We start from the raw sequence: 7,024 nt of genomic DNA, 5'->3' as shown, positions 1-7,024 counted from the left end.
GCTAAACCCAGTTCTGATTACTGTATTACTAGATCAGGTCACATTTCCAGACCATGTTACAGATACATGGAAACTTAGACATGAAAACTGTGTTTGTTTCTAATGTCTTTATTATTGCATGCCTTATTTCAATGTAATTTCATTTAGGACAATCTATTTAAGAGGGAGCATGTAGATCAATGTGTGTACAGCTTTAAGAGGCTTTCTAGGGGCTTGCACAAGTGTATAAATACTGAGCACGTGCAAGCATGACTGCCATTTTGTAGTAAGCTGTTGAGATGTAAGCTGACTGCCATTTTGTAGTAAGCTGTTGAGATGTAAGCATGTATGTCTGTGTAGTCTGTCAGTTAATCAGTTCATTTATATTTTATAATGCTGCTACTCATCCTGATGTGTTTCTGTATAATAAAGCATATAAACAAACTACCCCACCTGTTCATCATCTATACTAAAGAGGAATAAGCGACAGTAATGATACTTTCATAGTTGATCTACTACTAACATATCATACTGTATTACATTAGCAACCACATTCTCCCATTGTAATATTTACATAGTTAAGCTCCTGCTTGTTGTTATTATTTCAGTTTCTAGAAATCTCAGGTAATATTATAGTATCTTTTGCAAAATTATATCTATGTTTGCTATATACAAACTTCTGTCTTTCTAATGAATGGTCAACACTGTATATACCTATGCTCTCTCTCTAAATGATGTTTTTGTAAGCTATTGTAAAGCTTTTTCTCTCAAGTATATACACTTACCTATGTTTTGTATTCCTTTTGATATCATGTAACCGTATTTTGCTTATATGTCAAAACTGGTGTTAAATGTGGAGTTTTTCTCCATGGGTCTCAGCTGAAAAATGGTTTAATCCCAGTCAGATTTTCCTGGTAAACAAAGATAAATAAATAAACATCTGATATACATATTAGATACATAAGATAGATAGATATTTTATCTGTCTACCTGTCTATCTAGGGAAGAGTGAATATTTAATATAGAAAGATGCCTTTCATGAGAGGAGAGTTGATTTGATTTATGTGCATATAATGAGAACAGAAGGAAAGAAACTTTGGATGGAATAAATGTGGCTCCATAGTTCAGGGGTTAGAGCACTGGTCTTGTAAACCAGGGGTTGTGAGTTCAAATCTCGCTGGGGCCTGAGTATATAATTTTTGGTTGGGAGGGTGGCCTAATGGTTAACGTGTTTTGCCTTGCAAACACAAGGTGCAGGATTTGAGTCTCACAAGTGACAATTGGCTAGGCTTAAAATGGCTCACAAGAGCAGTTAGCTTAGTACTAATCTATGAACCTATGAACCTATAAAATAGAATAAGTAAATTTCTTAATTTAATATATGCAGTTAAAGTTGTCATTGCCATACATTGGAAAATGTAAAAAAATTACATATGATGCATGACATTGTCTATATGTAATGGGAGGTGCAGCTGTAATACTTGATGCAAATTTTAGAGGACAGCAACTGTTGATATGTTATGTAATTGCATTTTATCATTTACATGTATATTATATTCTCCTTGAAAGGTAAGCATCTAAAAGATGCCAGCCTCTTTGTTCTAATGTATGCTGGATTCACTTGGAATAGCAGGCTTCACACTAGTAGTTAAGCAATTCTCTATAATTTCTTCATGCCATTTAGGCTAATGAGACATTGCAGAGGTTTACTCTGAATTCCAAAACAGTTTTGAAGTCTGCTGTGCCAGATTACATTGAAATCTTACAGTGGCAGTGAATGCCAATGTAAAACTTCAAAGTGTCAGAGTTGCGATGTGGTTATCGAAGGTGAGACCACTGTCCACCTGTGTCCCTAAGTCTCTTATCACACTTTCGGTGTTTAGTGTACTGCCACCTATGTGGTAATTCACAGGTACATGTTTTTTCCCAAAGGGGATAACTATACATTTCTTGGTATTGAGCTTGAGCCCATGGCTCTGGCACCAAGCCTCTGTTTCTGTAAGACTCTTTTGTAGAGTATCCGCATCGTTCGGGGATTCAGTAATGGCTCCCAGTTTGCAGTTATCTGCGAATTTTGTCAGCCAGAGTTCCTTAGTATTGGCCTGTACTTCAGAGAAGTAGATGCCAAACAAGAGCGGTTCCCAGGACTGAACCCTGAGGTACTCCACTTGTCGCTTGTCTGGAGCTGGATTTGGAGTCGGCTACTTTTACAGTGTGGTTCTGTCAGTAAGCCAGTTGGCAACCCATTGAGTGATGTAAGGATTAATACCCAGCTTAGTAAGTCTTTCTATAATTCCAGAGTGGGGGATGGTGTCAAAGGCGTTCGTGAGGTCCAGATAGGCTGTGTGGACTGCCTTACCCTCATCCACGGCTCTGGAGACTGATTCGAAGAAGTCAATCAGGTTCAGGAGACAACATCGGCCCTTCACAAACCCAAACTGGGTGGGGTCCAGTGTTTGAAGGTTGCCAATGTCTTTGTTTATAAGTTCCAGTATAAGTAGAGCTGTAAGGTGTCTTGATCAGCCTGGGAGAGGACTGCTTGATTACACAGTAGTACTGTTTTGTAAACCCCATGAGGGTAACTCAAAAATAATTACTATTACTGGACTGTACTTTAGCAATGTAAGCCAGAAAATGCTACAACTATAGTTTCAAGTTTATTTTTATCTGCCATACATGCATTATTATTACTAAGATTATCTCACCCTATGGAGACATTTGGCCTTAATGGTGATGCTGACAGCTTTGGCAGTATTCAACTAGTGCTTAGAACATGTAATGAGATTAACTAATGTGGCACATTTGTGAATCTCATTGTCTGTTCTTCTTCAATACATTACTGTCATTGACATAGCACTGAAAAACATTAGGCATCCTCTGTCCTCAGTATGACATTTTACCTTTGGTGTAGTATTGTAAGATGGCTGAATCCCTCCACTTCATTAATCGAAGTCTTCAGAAATCCAGCCTCTGGTATTGCTCTGTTTGTTTAGATATTAATCCACATTTTGTTTCTTCTTTCTTATCTCTTTTTCAAAGTTGTGCAGATGTGAACCCTCTTGTGCACTTCCCATGAGCTGCTAATATGCTGTGTCTGAGAATTTTGTCAGTCTCTAGTCTTGAAAACTGTGTGACTCAAAACAAATCATTTAGACAATGCTCCATGATCGTGCATGAAAATGGGAACAAGTCACTTATTGCATCATGATCATGCATGAAATTAGAAGCAAGTCACTTTCACCATGATCATTCATGAAACTGGGAACAAGTCATTTAAACTGTGCTCTGTGTTCATGTATGAAACTGGGAGCAAGTCACTTAGGCGGTGCTCCATGATCATGCATGAAAACTGCACATGTGCTTAATGGGCTTACCTAGTTAACAAATATTAAGTGAAGTTCAATGTCTAATGTAGAATACCATATGCTAACATGTTATCCATTAATACTGCTGTTCACTAAATTACCCTATAGACAAGACAGATTGTTAATACTCTGAAGAGGGGGGGGGGGAGTCCCTCTAGAAAAGGGACATTCTAATTGCCAAGACCTGTATTAATCCACATTTTGTTTCTTCTTTCTTATCTCTTTTTCAAAGTTGTGCAGATGTGAACCCTCTTGTGCACTTTCCATGAGCTGCTAATAAGCTGTGTCTGAGAATTTTGTCAGTCTCTAGTCTTGAAAACTGTGTGACTCAAAACAAATTACTTAGACAATGCTCCATGATCGTGCATGAAAATGGGAGCAAGTCACTTAGTGCTCCTGATCATGCATGAAAATGGGAACAAGTCACTTAGTGCTCCTGATCATGCATGAAAATGGGAACAAGTCACTTAGTGCTCCTGATCATGCATGAAAATGGGAACAAGTCACTTAGTGCTCCTGATCATGCATGAAAATGGGAACAAGTCACTTAGTGCTCCTGATCATGCATGAAAATGGGAACAAGTCACTTAGTGCTCCTGATCACGCATGAAAATGGGAACAAGTCACTTAGTGCTCCTGATCATGCATGAAAATGGGAACAAGTCACTTAGTGCTCCTGATCATGCATGAAAATGGGAACAAGTCACTTAGCGCTCCATGATCATAAATGAAAATGGGAACAAGTCACTTAGCGCTCCATGATCATACATGAAATTGGGAGCAAGTCACTTATTGCTTCATGATCATGCATGAAATTAGAAACAAGTCACTTTTGCCATGATCATTCATGAAACTGGGAACAAGTCATTTAAACTGTGCTCCATGATCATACATGAAAACTGCACATGTGCTTAATGGGCTTACCTAGTTAACAAATATTAAGTGAAGTTCAATGTCTAATGTAGAATACCATATGCTAACATGTTATCCATTAATACTGCTGCTCACTAAATTACCCTCTAGACAAGACAGTTTGTTAATACTCTGAAATTCACTTGTAATCTTTTTAAAGGCAAGTCTTAAGGGAGATGCATAGAAAGGGATAAATGGGGGGGGGGGTCCCTCTAGAAAAGTGACATTCTAATTGCCAAGACCTGTGCTCCTTTTGCAAACCTTTGTAACCAGTCTCTGCATTTTCTAGAAGTCTGGTTTGTTGTAATCACAAGCTGTTGTGGATCTTGGAAACATATGTCAAAGTTGCCCTCCACCTAGCAATATTCATTGATTTACCTGAATTTTATTGACCTTATTGATTTACTTACTTACTCCCAAGACACAAATATCGTCCAAGAAGGCGTAACACAGCTAATAACTCGTACTGGAGTCATAGTCAAACTCAATGCCAAAAAATGCACCACAGTATCTTTCAGAAAAAATGGCTGTCCCAGCAAACTACTACATTGACAACACACCACTAAGAGTAGACTCTGTAGTCAGGAATGTGGGAATACATGTAGGCAGAGATTTGTCATTTGACTATCATGTATCTGCTGTAGTGAGGAAATCATTCTATACTGCACAACTTATAAACAGGAATATGACATATAGAGCCAAGCATGTCACTGAATCATAGTACTATGATTTCATAAGGTCAATCACAGAGTACAATGCCCTCTTCTGTAAGTACCTGGCCAAGCATATGCAATAACTGGAGCATCCTCAGAGATTCCTCATAAAAATAATACATGGTGTCGAAAAATAGTCCTATGCAGACTGCCTCAAAGCCTTGTCCTTGTATTTAGTCTCTTACAGGCTGCTCAGAGATGATATATACCTAGCCAAAACCTGTTGCACATCCATAAAGCAAATATTATCAAGAACACCCTATCTTGGGACCTAAACCTTGCCTACAAAATACATAGGACATGCTGGATTGAAAGGTATGTTTCTGAAAGGTTCTTCTTTCTCCGGAACAGGCTTCCCATCCATGTGAAACAGAGTCATTCCTGTACTTAATCAAGCAAAACTTGGATCAGTGAATGCAGAGCAGTAAATACACCCCTGGCCTTGCAACTGTGTCCCTGTTAGAGAGAGGAAGCGTGTAAATGTTTGGTCACTCATGCCCATCTGTATATATGTATATATATATATATATATATATATATATATATATATATATATATATATATATATATATATGTGTGTGTGTGTGTGTGTATATAAACCCATACAAAACCCAATACCTATCAAATTTTACTGGGAAGCATGGCTAGGCTTAAAAAAGCTTTTTAGGTTGATAGCCTAATTTTTTACTATTTTCTTGGCCAGGATATACAGCTAGGCAATGGCAATTTTCATTGAATGACATGGGAGAAAAGCTAAACTAAACACAAAAAATAGCAAAGCAGCATGAAGAAATACATAGTATACCATACAACACAACCTGAGTCTAAAAAACATTTGTAGAGTACTAGTCGGACACAAAAATATACAAATAAGAGTTAACTACAATCAGAGAATAAGAGTCTGAACACTTACACACAAATATAAAAATGAAGGAACAGCAGTTAACCTTGATGAAATTACTGAGCTTTGCTAGAAAGAGCTTTATAAGACCATCTGTAACACTACAAAGTGGAATGTTTTAAAGTTATACAGTCAAAAATGGAATCTGTTAGTAGAATGCAATCAGACTGTAACACAACTTTCCATACTAGACACAAAGAAAACACCAAGTTCATGTGTCCTTTAAATATAGACCTACTAGAGAAATGTAGCACAACTTACCTGTCTTGAGACATCAGTTACAGAAGCATCTCTCCCTGCTGATGAGAAAAAAGGCTATGTTTGAGCCTGTTTATCAACGGAAAGAGGGCAGGACTGAGGTAAAGTGTTACAGATATTTCAGTCTGTTCTTTAAAATAATCAAGCTTATGGAAAATTAATAGCTATACTGTCCTCCTTGAAGAAGTAAGAAGCTGCAAGGTTATTAGGATTGATCAACATGCATATACCCCAGACTAATCTCCCATCATCTTTAACAAATGAAGCTGTGCATAACGACATCATGAAGCTGTGCATAATGACACACCATGAAGCTGTGCATAATGACACACCATGAAGCTGTGCATAAAGACACATTTAATATAATTTGCAGATACTTACAACAATGCCATGTGGAGCCAGTGGCTGTACTGTATTGTGCAGAAGTGCAGCTGGCTTGCATAAATAGCATCATTTGTTTGTACAGTTAAGGAGATACAGGAGTGTATGACACCAATGTTTATGGAAAAGGCAGGTCGTATCAGCCTTCAGGTGCTATTCCTTCCCACTGTGGAAATAGCAACCAGTATCACCGTGGAGGAAAAGCCAGAACCCACACCCAAGCAGTTAACTGTTTAAAAGTTCAGGACCCACATTAGCGAGTCCCATTGTGTAGAGACTGAATGGCTGAAAAATCCGGACTTACACACTTGAAGTCCAAGACTGTCATTTCCTTAGAATATTCTCTTTGCTCTGATGCATGGTGGTCTTGGAGTTGGTACATATAAGTTTGGGGGTGTGAGGACTTGCTCCCCCTACATCAGACGCACTTGTTTTCCTACAAAGAAGAAGTTTAAAGGAGAAGAGTGATGTTCGATAGTCACTCCTGCATTTTTTGGTCTTTTTTTTTCAGCATA

At 38.1% G+C, this 7,024-nt stretch overlaps 1 non-coding gene across 1 annotated transcript; it reads left to right on the top strand.

Moving 5' to 3' along the window:
• The first annotated feature begins 1,092 nt into the window (after window positions 1–1,092).
• TRNAT-UGU lies at window positions 1,093–1,165 on the top strand. The gene has a single exon. It is a non-coding gene; the product is annotated as a tRNA-Thr (tRNA).
• Window positions 1,166–7,024: the final 5,859 nt, after the last annotated feature.

Source organism: Protopterus annectens, chromosome 2.part0 (assembly GCF_019279795.1).
Source record: "Protopterus annectens isolate FY-2018-M chromosome 2.part0, PAN1.0, whole genome shotgun sequence".
NCBI lineage: Eukaryota > Metazoa > Chordata > Ceratodontiformes > Protopteridae > Protopterus > Protopterus annectens.
This window is presented reverse-complemented; position numbering and strand designations above follow the sequence as displayed.